Raw genomic sequence first — 16,496 nt, forward strand, 5'->3', positions numbered from 1 at the left:
AGCTGCAAATAGCATTTATGTGTTGCTTATTGAATAACAGATAGGCACTGTGACTTCAAATTCCAAGTAGTATCAGTATACCTATTCCTTCTGCGGTGACTCCAGCCCTAGGTATTCTAGGACGGTAAAGTTGGAAAGTTGTATTCTCACTCTGCCCCTAGCATTGTGTGGCAGAGACATGACCTCTGAGATTTACAAGGGTGCATGTCATCCTCATCACTTTTGGGGTGACGGTTCACTTCATAGATTAAGTTCGATAGAGTACCTAAGTATCATACAGCCATTAATTCAGCAAATGAAAAAAAAATGCATACATTATTTTGGATCTGGACCCAACCCTGGTTTAAATATTGAGAAATGTACTTGGTTATTAGCTACTCAGTGTTAATTGAGAATCCTAGGATGGTTAGTAATGTGTTCTAGAATAAAAAGAAAGGTAGCCCTGGCTGGTGTGGTTTGGTTGGTTGGAGCATTGCCCCATGCATCAAGGGGTTTGATTCCCAGTCAGGTCACATCCCTGGGTTGTGGGTTTGATCCCTGGTCAGGGCATGTACGGGAGGCAACTGATTGATGTTTCCCTCACACTGATGTTTCTCTTTCTCTCTCTCTCTGTCAAATAATAAACACATTTAGAAAAAGGAAGGTAAGGTTAAGTTACAGAGGGGTCAGTGGAGGAGACCTAGCTCTATGGAACTGCAGAGAAGGGCAGGCTAACTTCACAGATACCTTTGAGCCTTACCGAGCGCATGCGGGCATTCAAGACTGTTACAGTACATAAAATAAATAGTTGAATACGAGTAGAAGACATGTCCAGAGGAATGCAAATTGATTTGGTGTGGCTTGGAGTGGCAGTGTGTACCAGCTGATAGCAAGAAGTTAAGCAATGAGAGGAGATGAAAAGAAAGGAGGATGAGTTAATTTGCTTGGTGTGAAATGCAAGGAAGCAAACTCCAATTTTCACAATTTTAGATGAGATTAGTGATTTTGTGCAGATGACATGTAGATCTTGTGGTAATGCACTAAGTAAAAAGAGGATAATTTTCTGATGGTATTTTTATTTTTGTGAAATGAGAAATTAGAAGATAGTATGTGTCAATGCACTGGAAATATTAGGGTACTCTGAAGACACTCTTCTGCTTTTAGCTGAAAGTCAGATAGATACTGTTCTCTTACTGCTAACTATAATTGGCTAAAATCTGCCACAGAACATTAAAAATAACAGATTATTAATTAGGATTTTTGTTTGTGCCCCATGTTTTATATAACTTTTCATTTCTTTTATTAAAAATGTATCAACTATACTTACTTTTTAAAAATGTGTCTATTACCTTAAGTCCATTACTGAAAATGAATAAGCAAAATTATACAGTTTCTTGCATGAATTCATAATTACCTAGCACACCCATGCTGGGTAATTTCAGGTTTCACTTTGCTAATGAATAAGCTTCATAACTGTGCCGTCCACATATAGTTTCAATTCAAAGCTTTGACTATGTCTGTCCTCCTGCATTTACTTGGTTTCGGTTGATGGTCATATTGCATTTGTTGACCAAGAATCTTAATGCAGGTTCTTGTGACTCTTTTCATCAAACCCATCTTCTCACCCTTATTCTGTAATGATTAACCGTATCACAAAGAAAATTGATTTGTCCACAGTCCTCGCCCATTCAGTTGCACTGAGAAATATAAGAAAATGCACCCTGGACCCACGCATATATACATATATTTAAATGTGAAGGTTGATATCCTAAAAAAATTGTGCTTCTCACAGTGAGCCAAGTTACAGTACTCTGCTAAGCAGAAGCATTGAATTATTTCCATTTTATGCAGTGCCATCTGGTACGCTTGTACTTTTTTTGTGAATCACAGAAAAAGCAATCCAAAGCTAGACATTAAATAGACTCATAATCATCGACATATTAAGCAATTTCTAAAGACAGGTTTGAACACATATATTCCAACAGGATTTTCTTAGGTTGATAGCCATGGGCTTTCTAATCAAGACAAATGTTTTATAATACTATTGTAAAATAATTTGGCAAACTGTTTCTATGTGCATCTGCTTGAATAGACTTATAACATGCTGCACTATAAAAATAGTTCTGTTCTGTGATTCCTACTCCTCCCCTTTTCTTTGATATTTTTCCATGTTTTATTAATGGGGAAGGAATCCTCATAATGAAGAAAGTCTTTATCCTGAAAACACCCAGATTGTTTTGCCTCCAGACCTCAGGATTCTGCAGATTTTCAGAGATGGGGAATGGAGCTAACCTGCTTTGGGTGTGGGCGTGGTTTTATATTGAAAGGGCCACTCAGATACACTCCCATCGGCTTTGTGAAAGCAAGACAAGCATGTTGCAGGAACACCGGTTCCACTGTTTGACAGCATTAATCTTGAGACATGTACTTACAATTAACCAACACAGGTGACCCTGCCACCATGGCCCCTCTGGAGGAGCTTGTCATTCCACACGGAAGCCATTCAAATCTCTGGCCACACCAGCTTACAGGTCATTGACCCTCTTCAGTGACCTGTACTCCAAAAATGGCCAAACCAGGTGAGTGATTTGAGGAGGTTCCACTTTTGATTTCCTTCAATGGAAATGTTACAGTAATTTGCAGACAACCTTGGTCTTGTCAGGAGACATTGCAAACTGTTGTCTGAAACTGTTCTTAACTCAAGCAGATCATAAATATTTATTAAATCTTGTCTTCTCATTTACATCTAAACATAGGTACTTGTGATTAACCTGATTAGATCCCATTCTATTAGATATTTCTGGTTTTAACTACTAGAAAATATTCTTTGAACAACCACTTAATTTTTATTGACCATAAAAATAAAATACCTGTTAGTACAGAAAAGATGATGAAGTTAGAGCAAACTAGAAAAATATCAGGCAAAAATAGGACTAAAGCATCCCCATCATAATTATGTAAGTTTTTTGCGCTGCTTTTTTCATACACATGTGTGTACATGTGTGAATATATAAATTTCCTGAGTAGGGGGGGAGAAGAGAACCTGGGAAGGTTCTAGTGTGTATTATCATGACCTATCCTATATCTGACTTTAACTATGGGGTTGAATGTGTTATGTGAGAGTAGGTGGTACATTGTAACATCAAACTAGTCCAGAAATGTATACTTGAGTGTGTGGGATACAAAGGTATCATGATGGACCTTACCTGTCTTTTACCTTACCTGTCTTTTACCTTCCCTGTCTCTTTTACAAACATTTTTATAACAAATGCAGCAATGAAAGTCTAAAGTTTTAGTAGGATATTACCATTACATGAAAACATTTGTGTGAGAAATTTATCCAGAGATAACAATAAAACCAAAACCTTTAATCGGATGTGGTCAAAACTGTTGTTATTTCTCTGAGGAGACAAATAGTCTATTGAGAAGTTCTTGGTTATTGCAAAGGTTTATTTAGTGGCATCTATGCTCTGGGCTAGGCACAGTGTTAGACACAATAGTTTATTCAGACTAACAATGTTCCTTTATTTTCCTCCAGATCTTCGTCTCTAAAAGATGATAATAGAAGGTAAATAGTGATTATGCAATAATATAAACATGCACAGAGGTCTCTATGAAAATCCCTGGGACAGCAAGAACTTTATCTTTTATTTATTCTTTCATCTTCCACATTAATGCACATTCCCTTTGTCCCCTAGTCACCTGTCTCTGTTCCATAGTAACTAAAATAGAACAATGGGATATAAAAGGATAGTGAGTAGGCACATCATTTACAAAGAAATCTAATTAAACAGAAGTACACCTAGCACAAGACCCTGTCTTCAAAGAAAACTAAATTACTTCTAGGCAAGTCCAATCCAAAAGCTTGGCAGCTAATTTTTCCTCTTCTGTTGCCACTAAGGACAAAAAGAGAGACATGCTGGGTGTGAAACCAGATCCGCTCCCTAAGTAAACTGCTGGATATGTGTGTTAACACTACCGTTGCTGATTGTTCAGTGAGAGCACCGCCATTGCACACCACTGACATTTTGCAAATTTAAACTGTAGAAGAGCTAGGACCATGAGAAAGGGATCAGAATGTCCAGTTCTGCAAGGGATGAGGACCCTCAGACCTCAGTCCCCAATCAGAAAACTCCTGAGATTGTATCTGCAAGTCCCACTCTATAGTTTCCATAAAGTTGAGAACTATTGTTCCCTCCCTGCAACCAACAAATTGGCAGAAATTTTCAAGAACACAAGCTATGATATGCACATCTATAATGACTAAAGGGGGGAAAAGGGCTACAGCTGACAACAGTGTCAACCGTAGCACTAGTGACGGTGAAGGAGATGATGATGAGGTTGAGTAGATGGGAATGAAGTCTGTCTCTGGGCTGCACCAGAAGTGGTTGCATGAAAGCCCAGCCCCACACGAAGGAACCAAAGGGCTGGCAGTCTTTTCATTTATGGCTGGGACCACCAAAATACTTCCTCATCTACAGCGCCACCTACTAGTTCAAAGGTTTGCACTTCATGCATGAGTTATTAAGAGAGAACATTCTAAAGCTCCAGATGCTTTAGGGTAGAGGCACGGTTGGTGAATAACTGTTCAAACAGATCTACTTTGCACTTCAGCGAAGTATCGGCAAACAGGTCCTCATCCAGGTCTTCACCATAGATGAGAAGGCCAGGGACCAAACCCTTCTGATGGTCACAAACTGAGAAGTAGTGACAGGAGCAGGAGCAGAAAACCAAGGGAGGGCAGGAAAGCCAAAATGATGGGCCCCACAGACCTCAGGGAAAGGATATGTTTTCAAACACTGAGTGATTAAAACACAGCAAGGATCAAGCCAGACTCAGAAAGGAGAAGAGACCTCGACAACAAGGACCTCACTGAGCAGACGTGTGGTGCCTTGAGATCAGAGAAGGATGAAAGCAGATGGTGGTAAGGTGATGAGCAGATGGAAGGTGTGGAGAACAGAGACAGGAAGAGCAGACACTTATGTCAAGATTGCTTCATGCTCTTTGATTTAGGATGAGAGGGACCTGAGGATGTTGAAATAATTTGGGGATGCAATCATTCTACAGTAGTAAATAATTCTCCTATCTACAGTATCACACATTTGTATCTTAATTCTCTAGGTCCTCCACGTTCGAGCATGACTTTGGACATGTCTCCAGTTCTCAGTTTCCCCTGCACATGGGTGCCCATATTCTCCCAACCAATGTCACCTAATTGCTTTCTTTGAAGACATTGCAGACACAATGAGCAATCAGTGTAGCAATGTCTCTTGGGAAGTACAGGGCTACAGATTCCAGAACCCACATGTATAAATTGATCTTTCAAAGGAGGAAGGTATGTCTTACAGTGTGGTGAGTGTAAGAGACAAAATATATTTACCTTTACTGGTTTGGTTTTGAAAGATTACCAAGTTCGACGGCATTTATTTTCTCTGAAATAAGAGGTAAAATGACAGCTTCAAAGAGGTTACAGAGCTAGTGAGTAGAAGACTCGAGGGAGGTGGCCAAGACTTTAAAAAAGCTAAAAATAGTAAAGAATACTGAGACAACAGGATTATCAAACAGTCTTGAATGCCCATTTGATGTGAGAGAAATATGTGTTTAAAGGAACAGTATTTTTTGATGCTTTGGTTTTTCTCTGAATAGCACCCAGCCTGACACTGCCTAGGGAAGGGTGACATTGGGTGTGGTCCGGAATCAGTGTTCAGTGATGTGGACAGGAGAGAAAATTGACTGAGGGGAAGGATATTAGAGAGCGGCTGCTTTGCAGACTATTCAAAAGTGAGAAGGTAGTGGGTGGGGTGGAATATGATATACCTAGAGATGAAAAGCAAGCTGGGATAAAAGTAACTAGAGAGCTAGGAGGGTAGAAAGTTATAATAAAAAAAATACTAGGATGTTTATGATTTATAAGTGGAGCTTGTCTAGATATGAAGGACCAGAGCTGTATGTGTGTGAATGGGTACACAGAAGTTTGGAGTTAAAGGTCACATGACTCGTTTTATGCTTCTTATCCTTACACAATCATTAGTAGTTCCTCTTTCATTGTTTCTTAATCAAATATTAACTAATTTATTTGTTAATTAGATAGATGTACACTAAACCTTAAAATGTAAAATGTAAAGACTGCATTAGTCCTCCATACATAGGCAGAATGAGAGACTCCATTTGTGCACAGATTTCAATAATCTATGGGTGTTGTTTATAAACAATAACCATTACATACACTCACATATGTGTGTACACATACATACATATATGCACATACATGCATATACATATACATTGTTTATTATCTCATTTATGCCGCTGACTCTCCTTAGGAAGGATGACTCCTATGTAGTCTCGTTGATGTGTTATAAATCCCAAACTAATACAGCTTTACTGTGTTCGAGGATCACTCTTTAGCTGAATTACTGGCCCCTTCAGCCACGTTGCCTACGTATACACGCACACATGGCTAAGTCACGTGTGCATGTTTAGTTTTTCAAGTTCATAACAACAGTACACTGTTCGTAACTGGCACACAAGGGTGCTGAGCAGGAGCAGCCCTCAGCTCTATTTTAAGCTGCACTTGAGTTGCTGTTACTGTCCTCACCTGTGTATGTACAACTGTCCTATGAGGGAGAAAAACACCGGGATCCTAAATCAAAGCGGTTATTAACACCATGTGCTTCAAATAAGATTTACATTTAAATATAAATCAAGAAGTTACAGTTTGAAAGGTACTTTAGAATCCTGTGTTCTGACCCTGTCTTTCTTGAAGAAAATTGATGCATAATTTCTGGATAATTTAGAAAGAAGTTATGACCTTTCTGACTAGTTTTAAAAGGAACATTTTTACATGACTAAATTTTTGAATTAATATTTCTGAGTTCACTGGTTTCTGGAACTTCCCTGAAGCAAATGTCTGAAACTTTCCAGCAGCTGTGAACCCACCTCAAAAGGCACTTCAGTGTATCTTAGAATTGTTTTTCAAATTTAGAAAAACAATAGGTTCCACTAAATCTTGAAATCAAGAATTAAAAGGGCGTGGCTTACAGGTTGGACCCACAAAGACAACTTCATATTTTATTACAGAGCCATAACAAGTTTTGTCTTTTGGGTAAATGATGGCCATTCTCAAAGACTTCTCTTACCATAGTGGCTGGTTTGTAAGAGTACCTTTCTACTTACACAGCACTAAAATGATTCCTGGTTTATTTTTTATCTGGAAAGAGTATTTTAATAATCTCTGAAAGAAGAGAGAAACTAAGAATTGGAGGACTAAAGGATATTTAAAACTTTAATATTAAATCTTTGACTCAAACTTTTTCTTAGATGAAAAGTATTAAATATGTTATATTTAAATGCCCTACTTATATAAAAATCAAATACTTCTCATTTAAGGGAAAGTGAATAAGATTTAAAATATGAGGAATAGGGGTAAAAGATGAGAAGTATATCCAATTCAAATCACATTAAAACCCAAATATAAAATATAAACAGCAGTTAAAGTTTCTAAAAAGAATTAAATATTCAGTACTCCCTTCCAAAGTAGGTAAATTAGACTAAAGAGAAGAAATTTACATGGACTAAGATACTTCCTTGCTTTGATATATGTAAAAAAATTAAAATAGATTTCATGTTTGTCTAAATTTTTAGGGTTCTCTTTTTAAAAAGTAAAACTTTACTTTTATGAACAGGTCAACGAATGGAAACAAGTTAGCACAGTCATTTGTTGGTTATCCTCCTACTGAGTAGGGCTTAATTCTGTCTTTTTTTAAAGCTTTATTGAAGTATAATTGATATACAAAAAGTTGCATGTTTGATATACACGTTGTTTATTGTTTAGACATAAGCATACGTTCATGATGCCATCACTGCAAACAAAGCATCACCTCCAACAATATTCTTTCATTCTTGTTTGCATGTTAAGAATATATCATGAGCCCTGGCTAGTGTGGCTCAGTGGATTGAGCGCTGGCCTGGCAACCAAAGGGTTACTGGTTCAATTCCCAGTCAGGGCACATGCCTGGGTTGCAGGCCAGGTCCCCTGTAGGGTGTGTGTGAGAGGCAAACACTCATTGATGTTTCTCTCCCTCTCTTCCTCCCTCCCTTCCCATCTCTCTAAAAATAAATAAATACAGTTTTTAAAGAATACAATATGAGATCTATCCTCAGCATATTGTTAGGTGCATAATATTTTAACTAGATGCACTCTGTTGTACGGCAGATCTCTAGAACTTACCCCACTTGCATAATTTTTCAAGGCTTCTTGGCCTAGCTGAAACAGGCTAAAACATGTCCTATATTGCCATGCGTGCTACAACTATTTTTAAGTCAACCTTGGCAAATCACACAGGGATCAATGGCATTAAGGGGAAAACCAGATTCCATACTTCTTCTTTGTCTTATGTTTCTTCTCACTCAAGCTCACTGACATCTTCTTGGCTGCTATAAAGGTGCCGTTAGCAGTTGATGGCTGAGAGTTAGTGCTCACTCTCTTGGGGTTGAGAGACTTGTGTGATTTTTATCATCATTTTCCTCAACATATGATTCTCAGGAAGCATTCAGTGTAGATGCCCACCCCCCAATTTTTTACAATATTTTATTAGACATTTCCCTTTGATCTTTCTCTTATATTCAGAAAGCCAGTTCTCAGAAGGGGAGGATTCATTTCATAAACTACCAATAGTCAGCTAAGGAAATTTTAGAATCTTCCTCAAAGGATTCTTTGTCACTCTCCACTGCCTGATATGTAGTAACTCAACCTACCTCACCATCTTCTTGTGAGAGGTATTCTTTTTCTCTAAGGCTACAATCTTCTGGATTGAGACTCAACTTCAAATTCCACGCTGAATTAATCTGAAACCAAACCCTGATCCAACCACCTGAGCGTTCCTTTACACCACCATCAAGATCCTGATTTCGTGGAGTCTCTGTGGGTCCGTGACCACTGCTTTTCCCTCAACACGTGCCCCATCCCCCACTTACTACATGCCAAGCAAGGCTTCCATCAGAGAAAGGGAAACAATGTCAGATTTCTGGTGCTTTCTTTCTCATGCATCAGGCAATGCATCTGAATTTTCTTCCACTCAGAAGTCACTTTTCTTCCTCTGGATTCTGCAGACATTTATATCCCAGGCCTCAGAGGTGCTCAAACACCGTAGGTCCGGCTCCTGGAGGTGAAAAGGTCTGGACCTCGGTCAGAGGGATTCAGGATGCATATCGCACAGGGCTTCTCTCTCTGTCCTTCTTCCAACCTCACAGGCCACACGAGCCCCAAGAGGAGCCCACGTCACCCAGGTCCCCAAGCACATCTGCACTGGCAATTGTGTGTTTGCTCCCAGGCTCCACATCCTCTGCTGACCTCCCTTTTATTTTCAAAATTATCTAAGCTTAGATACAATTTTTTTCTTACTATATAAAGGTTGTTGGAAGTTATGAAGAGCCAAGGAAAAGGAAGGTCAGGCTGCTCAAAGGATCATCCAATTTATTGCAGAATTTATGGCCCAACACTAAGGAAACACAGTTAGACTTTAGTGAGACTTTCCATAAATGAGTAAACGTCAACAAAACACAACATAATTGGGTGTAATCTAAATACTCAGGTTTGAGTCTTCCCACACTGTTTCCAGTGAGCCAGCTAAATGTCTGGAGACCTCACGTGCAACAAGCATGTAACATTCACAAAGGTGAATGATTCTATGCGATGCTACTCTGATTTAACCACCTTGATTCCTCCCCAAATTTTGCATCTATTGCGAGCCTAAGGAGTTAAAAATTGGAACTACAAAATAAAAGTAATCAATAAACTTCTACAAATCTCCTCAAACAATGATTCACACAGGATTTCACACAAAACTCCCATTAATTCTAATGAAATTGGGTAAGTTATAGGCTGAAATTCTCCCATACATTAACAGATACCGTATTTTTCAGACTATAAGATGCACTTTTGCCCCACCAAATTTGGGAGGAAAAGTGGGTGTGAGTCTTATAGTCCGAATGTAGCTTACCTGGCTCACTGGGGGGTGGAGGGGGTGGTGGTGGTGGAGCATTGTTTTGGGTTTTTTTTTTTCCTATTTTCCTCTTTTAAACCTAGGTATGTCTTATGGTCCTGTGCATCTTATAGTCCAAAAAATATGGTAAATAGTTCCCTGAGGTACTTATGTAGATGAGAGAATTTAATTTTCTCTCTACTAATTCTCTCTGGATAAAAAAAAAAAAAGAAGAAGAATTCATGCCTCACAAGTTAGATTTCTTTTTAAAGTAGATGGCACAAATTTGGAATCATTGACGTGGATTAATCAAAAGCCACATTAGGACATCGACTAGCTCATTTGTAAGCAATCAAACCATCTTCCTTCCATTCAGCTGAATACCAGTTTGCCAAAGTCTTTGGAAATCAGTCTTGTTGGTGGTTCTAAAAGTAACCCATGAAATTCATTCAATCTGGCTTTTTCTGGATTCTAGAAAAAGGAAGTCTGCAATTATGTGAGGAAACTAATTGAGAAGAAATAGAATTCCTGATTGTCATAGTATGAATTTGGTTCACCAAATTCAGTCACCAATTTAATTAGCTGCCTAGGGAAGGAAAGATCATGAAATATTGAGCTAGAAACAATGTAAGATCATTCAAAGTCTTATACAAAGTGATCGTCCAAGTATAATTAAGTTTTGGGGGCCAAAACAGGGCTTTTGGGGGGGTTTGTTTTTTTTGTTCAGAGGAAAGTAGCACCTTTCATGACAACATTTTTGCTTGATAATAATCATAATATCAACCTGATTGTGTACAATTATTGATTGGTAACACTTGGTTATAATTCTAGCAAATGATTAAAAATGGCAACAATTCTAGTGCCAAATAAGTATTCTAGTCACCTTCTAATTTGTTACATCTTCCAAGTACATAGATAAGATTGTGGTTACTGTCTTATTTTACAGTCGTCAAAGGCAGGCTCAATTTAGTAAGTTACCTTATAGAAAAAAGTGGTAGGCCCTCAAAATACATATTAAATCAGACAAACTGCAAATAAAAACAGTATGCTGATTTGATGATGACAGTGGTGTCACAGAAAGCAAAGAATCTTAAAATCTCACTTAGGCTAAACCTTCTCCCTTTTACAGCTGATGCAATTGAGCCATTAAGTGAAAGTTTTCTAAAAATCATCACCCAAGGTCTTAATGTCAGAAGAATTATATTGTCTTGCCCTTTGGTTAGTGATATTTAGAGAGTTTCTTAAATAGTGATAGATGCCCAAATACCCAAATCTGCCTATGAAAAAATTATGCATGAACACATATACTGTGGTTGTAACGTGCCGCTCAGTGAAAAGTCTCCGATGCTTCTTGTTCTGATGAAAGCCCAGTGGTACTTACAGTTTGGTTTCTTAGTATCTGAGAACTACATAATTATTTCCACACCCCCCCTCCCGTTATTCTTTTACTTTTTTCGCAAAACATATTTAGGGCAATTCACTTCTACTTTTGGATAGTTTCTAGTACAAAGGAAGCTTTTGGATGTAAGAAATACACGTAAGAGTCATTTTCCCTGACTACAATGCGGTGAGTCCTTTGGGCTCCCTGATTTATTTTTTCCCTGAATTTGAGCCTTAGAAATTTGACTAAATTGTATTAAACCTAAAGGGTCCACATGAACAGTTATTTGGGGGGGAGGTGTGAATTGATCACATTATTTTTTGCAGCTCCTCTCAGTTGTGGGCTTTGTGAGTTGGTAGTCAATCACTAGCATAAAGTAAAAATGCTTTCTAACACGAACATTAAGTATTCATTAAGTTAGTAATTCTCCAATAGATCCAGGAAGAGAAAAAATAGAATGAGTTCGTCTTTATTAGTTGGAGATAATAATAATATGATAGCTATAATTTATCCTACACTTCTATGTGCCAGTATGCTAAGCAATTTTCATTCATTACTTAAATTAATCCTCATAACATCATTAAGACATAAGAGTCATTCTTACTGGACCACAAGAATCTGACACTAAAGACTTAGAAATATTCTGCCAAATAAGTTGGCAGAAGTGGAGGGAGAAAAATCACCTGTGTTAGCAGTGGATGTTGGTAATGTATGCATACAAACTTGCATTGCTGGTAGGATGTTACATTGGCAAAAACTATTTTATCAAGTCATCTCTAGTATATATCAAGGGTCATAAAGGTGTTTTATATTGTGTTATAATATATGTGAGCCTAGGAACATGGTCTAAAGGGATAATCTGGGCTACAGGACACAAACAAAACAAAACAAAAAACAAATACCTAGGATTAATGACATTAATTTGAGCAGTAGCCACAATATTTTATTTATTCTATAATACTTAATCTGAGTTAATATTTATCAATATGTTTTTAACAATTTACATGAACAACATGTAATATTTAACAACTATCATTAAATAAAGTAAATTATAGCTATATGACTTTATATTAAATGCAATATGTGTATGTATATGTGTATGTATATGTATATACATACATATACACATATGTGTGTATGTATATGTATATGAATAGATACACATGTATATAAAATAAATACAGCTCTGCATGTGTATATTCCTTTACTAAAACCATGTTCAAGGCATGATGCACAGACAGGGTTGCAAATGGCCAAAACTTTAGTTTCTAACACTTAGCATCACTTAGGTTATGTTACTACAACAGTCAACTGCTTATAGAGCCCAAATGAAACTGTGCCGTGTGCCTAGATTCACGCATTTCTTTTTCCTAGGACGGCCTTCCTACCCTTCCTGTCCCAAGCTAGCCCAGCTTATTCTTTAAGATAAAACACAGGAATTATGTTTCCTAAGATTCTTTCCCTACCTGCTTTCCACAAACACCTAATCATTCTATCCCAGAGTCTGACATTTTGTTGTAAAACGGTCTCTTTGTAGGAGACTCTACCGCGACCTGCTGTGAACTCAGAGGCTGTTCCACTTCTTCTCCTTCATATTTCCAGGACCCAGCAAGTTCGGGGTGTGCAAGAGCATCATAGGCAGCTTCTCCAAAACTGAACCTATGTGATGTGAAGTGCAAGCAGTGCTTGTGTTAACATAATATGTTTAAAGTAGAATGATTCCCTTTGTTTAATTTCGAATAGGTTTATACTGTGGTTATATTGTTTTCATAATGATCAAAATATATGCACTGAAACAGATTAATGTCCATCTGTAATTGCATCAATGCCATTCTTCACTCAGCCAATTTGAGAAATACCTAGAGAAATAATTATGATATATCTGATGACAACATGGAACATTTATTTGAAATATGGGGTCAAATTTGAAGAAAACTTCCATTAAAAAGAAATGGGGCTTGTCTGTAGAAATCAACTTTATGTCATTGAAAAATACGGTAAGTAATGAAAACTGCAAGTAATTTAGACAAACCTGAACTATAAGCATTGTTGCAAAACTCAGTATAAAAAACTGAGGATAAAGTGACTCAGCCAGTTAGGAAAGCTAGGTGCCCTAAAACAACTAAAAACAAAAGAAGGAAGTAATTGTGGAGGGCGCACAATGTATAGACACTCCAAATATTGACCTAGAAGGTGTTCTTTCATAACCACGTACTTTGTGTTCATCCTGCATCCATCGTAAACATGCATTACTATTTCCATTCCCCGTGGTTGTGACTTCTGGGAAGTAAAAGAGCAGAAACAGTAAGAAAAGGATCTTAAATTTCCTAAAGACACTTATTGGAGCAAGCTGCTTAGATTTATAGCACAACAACAGCGATTCAACAGCGACGGATGAGTAGCTGTTTTTTGGTTTGAGTGGAGACCTGATTAGGGACTGTGTACCAAACAATTGCTCACTGGGTATTAAAACAGGAGTAAAACAACAAAACCTGTGGTGGGATATTGAGCTTCTGTGAGCTTATTGTTCAAAATACCAACCATAAGAAACCATCTGACACACTAGAAGTGATAGAGGCCAAAAAGTTTCTTTAAAAAACGCTATTGTGAGACTGTAACTCACAGAATTTCTAAGAAAAGAGAACTAAAAAAAGAAGCCAAAAAAAAAATCACAGAACAAAAGAAAATAACAAAGTTAAAGCACAGACATGATAACTAAGCACAGAACAGAACATCTTTGACCTTAAACACACACCCAGAATCCATCAAAGGCAAATGTTACAGGGAAAAGCAATAAAAAGGATTACCTCAAGAAGAGAGAAGGAAATGACACATATTTAGATGCCCTGTTAGAAGAGAAAACAAAGCCAGACAAGCAGGGAAGAATCTGAAAATTGAAAGGGAAATCAAATCAGTGGCTTTTCTGCCTCATTCATCTGCCAGCACCCACACAGCACACTTCGGAGTCCAGTGGAGTGAAAACGAGATTGGGCAACTTCAGCAGAAACACATCCTCTCCATTTTTTAAATAATGAAAACAGTAACAGAGGCATGACAAGGAACCAAATGGAAGGAATGCCCGGAAAATTGCCCCAGGGACAGTCAGAGAGGCAGTGAAAGGGAGTTTATTCACTGGACTGAAAATTCAGCATGATTGGACCAGGCTGCATGGATCAACGGCCTGGAAGAAATGAGTCGAGCAAAATGTGACTCAGCTAATGATCACATTTGGTCAAGCAAGAAAAGGGGTCCGGGCAGCTTAGGAAGAGTTGGATCTAGTTTTTGAAGTGATATAATGAGACTTTAAATCCCCAGTCATAGAATTCACCTTCTACCCGCAAGATTCTTCCCACAGCATCTTCTTGGCTCCTTGGCCTGGGAGGAAGAACTCGGTTTCAAGTCTGATTCGGAATTCAATGTTCTACCCACTTCAGCGGCCTGAAGCCTCTCTGCCCCTATGGTTCCCTTCCCTGACCAGATCATTTGGCGATCTGCTGGGAAGCCAGCTATTGTAACCTTCTTGAGTGGCGTGCTGTTCTGGTCATCAATTGCACTTTTAGGAGAAAATGCATAGAATCTGGATGCTAGCTATCACTTTTTAAAACTTTTTTTACTGAATTTATTGGAGTCAGATTGGTTAATAAATGTTATAGGTTTCAGGTGTACATTGCTTTTATGCATCTATTCTATTTCCCTGATGAAGCCGTAAAGTCTTGGAGGGCAATGATCTCACCCATTTATTATTTTCCTGTTCTGTTTCACCCCTCATCCCACTAGACCTCCTGCCTTCCTGTTACCCCCTTAAGATACCTCCCAAGCTCCTGCAACCTGACACCCCTCATTTCCTATGCCCCCTGCGTCCTTAGTGCCCTGCCCTAACTTGAAGCTCAATTCTCTACATATTGAAATAAGCTCAGTAATGCCAGCATGAAAAATAGGAGAAATTGTAGCAAATAACCTTACATATTTATCATTTTATAACATTTTATTATAAGTGCATTTTATAATATTCATGGCTAAAAGAATGAATGAGAGGAAATTTTTTAGAGTGAGTGATGTTCTCTTGCTTTATACGTCCATGCTTGACAACACAGCCTTACTCTAGACTATGTGGTCATCTTCCTTTGAGTGACAACTTGCCTAGTAGTTACATGCCCGTGTTTCAGAGCAAGACAGACCTGGGGTCGTGTTCTGATTCTCTTTCTCAATTACCTATGTAATTTACCTATTAAATTTAGCTGTCTAATCCTAGACTCTTTATCTCTCAAATGGAGTTATTAAAATGTCTATTTCAAAAGATTCTTGGAAGGAATAATTAACCTACTATATATAAATTTCTTACTGAAAGGTCAGGCCCACCGAATGCATTCAATAGGTACTTGTTCAAACTGGTAGAAGTTCCATCTGTATCTCTCTGGAGAGCTTATGCCATCAGAATCTTCAGGAATGTCCTTCCTTCTGAGAAAATTGTCTCAGATTTCTCCAAAGGCTCTCGAAGTAATTAAAATGTTTACTGGTTTTTAGTACGAGATGGTACCTCTCACCTGGGAGGAAGGTACACTTTTTTTTAAAGGTTCGATACTGACATGAGTAAACCAGATGACAGTTTTGCTCATTTCCAGAGAAGACTTTTGTTTCCACTAGCTCCCTTGGTTGGCTTTTTAAAAACTTCTGAGTAATTTTTTTAATGGTTGTGCTGATGATAACCTGTATGTATGACTACTCTGTCATTTACAGATTTAACATCCACAATATGGATAACTTGGAAGTCCAGTGGACACCGCTAGTTCTCACTGATGGCTGGATCTCTGTTGCTTCTTGTGCATAGATGAGTCTGAAATCCCTGCCTTCCACAATTAGGTGGGCCTTGTCAGAACCCCCCGCCAAAAAATAACAAAAATAACATGTTACTTGCTGATGCCATGAAGAGCTCCAGGGGGCTCTCCAGCCACTTTCCTCCTCCACCACACCCGCAGCAGACAAAGCCATGTGCTCTCACGGCAGAACCAAGGGACCGAATCAGCACAGGTTATTGAGCTATTACCTGGTGATTGAATGCTTGGAGAATCTTCCAGGGTTTCAGTAAGTTTTATGTAAATGGGAGGGTGGTGGCAGCGAAATCCTATTGTTGTATGAAGTCAATGAAGTTAAGG

The 16,496-nt window shown here is 38.2% G+C and overlaps 1 pseudogene; it reads right to left on the reverse strand.

The window, feature by feature from the left end:
• Nucleotides 1-8,226: 8,226 nt before the first annotated feature.
• On the reverse strand, nt 8,227-14,826 carry LOC112298020 (E3 ubiquitin-protein ligase Mdm2-like; annotated as a pseudogene).
• Nucleotides 14,827-16,496: the final 1,670 nt, after the last annotated feature.

The sequence above is a fragment of the Desmodus rotundus genome, chromosome 5 (genome assembly GCF_022682495.2).
Source record: "Desmodus rotundus isolate HL8 chromosome 5, HLdesRot8A.1, whole genome shotgun sequence".
Taxonomy (NCBI): domain Eukaryota; kingdom Metazoa; phylum Chordata; class Mammalia; order Chiroptera; family Phyllostomidae; genus Desmodus; species Desmodus rotundus.